Source organism: Merops nubicus, unplaced genomic scaffold (assembly GCF_000691845.1).
Source record: "Merops nubicus isolate BGI_N331 unplaced genomic scaffold, ASM69184v1 scaffold3332, whole genome shotgun sequence".
Classification (NCBI taxonomy): Eukaryota; Metazoa; Chordata; class Aves; order Coraciiformes; family Meropidae; genus Merops; species Merops nubicus.
Genome location: NW_008595427.1, coordinates 6,010 through 6,876, shown reverse-complemented (window position 1 = coordinate 6,876; position 867 = coordinate 6,010). Strand labels below are relative to the sequence as shown.

The 867-nt window shown below is 60.3% G+C and overlaps 1 protein-coding gene across 1 annotated transcript in view; it reads left to right on the top strand.

Annotated features, from left to right (window-relative positions):
• SLC25A26 (solute carrier family 25 (S-adenosylmethionine carrier), member 26) overlaps window positions 1-867 on the top strand; it is a gene marked incomplete at its 5' end in the record, with an annotated part of 82,283 nt that overhangs the window by 80,943 nt on the left and 473 nt on the right. The window lies entirely within an intron of this gene.

Below are 867 nucleotides of genomic sequence, written 5' to 3'. Positions count from 1 at the left end.
CTGGAGCGGTTCGGCTCTGCCCTCCTGCAGAAGGGGAGGTGCAGAGAGGCCACGAGTGGCAGGTGGGCAAGGGGATCTGTGGGGAGCAGGGCCAGGGTTCTTGGAAGCCATGGTTAGTACCCGAGGCTGCCAGGGATGCAGCTCCTGGGTAACTCGGTTACGGGGCCCTGTGTGTGTAATGGGCTGTTCTGCAAATGAAGGTCTGCCCCTGCTCCCTGATGAGGCTGCCTGGTTCTGCAGGGGCTGGTGTGTGTCTGGGGAGCGATGCTGCACCGTGGGATGCAGCCCATCAGTGCTCTGTCCATACATGCCTCCTACAAATTACTCTGTTTTAAAGCTGTCATTATGGTAATGGGCCCAATTGCTGTCTAGGAAAGCCATAAAATGTTACCATCTGCCTGGGCGCTCCGGGCTCCTTAGCACAGCTCAGCCCAACGAAAAGCAGAGTTCCTGCAGCCAGAGGTTTCCCCGTGAGTAGCAGGGAGCTCCTGAGCAAGCCCGGGGCTGTGGGAATCTCCCGTGCCAGCCGCTCCCCCGGAGTCACACCGCGTCCTGCTGGGACCCGCCCCTCGCAGGGACCGCGCAGCCTGTGGGGAAGGGGAGGAGAGGTGTGGCCCGAGCCGGGCAGTGCTGCGGGGCCTCCGCGGGGATGTCCACGGGGTGGGATGCTGAGCAGATCCCAGCCTGACGTTTAATCCTTGCTTGCAGCGGAGGAAGCCTGTAATCCTCTGGGAGGACACGCTGGCCTATCCTGGAGTTGTTAAACCAGCTCTGAGCTGTGTCGAGCAGTTGGCTTTGCACGAGTTTCCTGTTCACTTCCAAGAACTACTAGCGTGAAGCACCTGAAAATGGTGGTGGCTGAAGGTG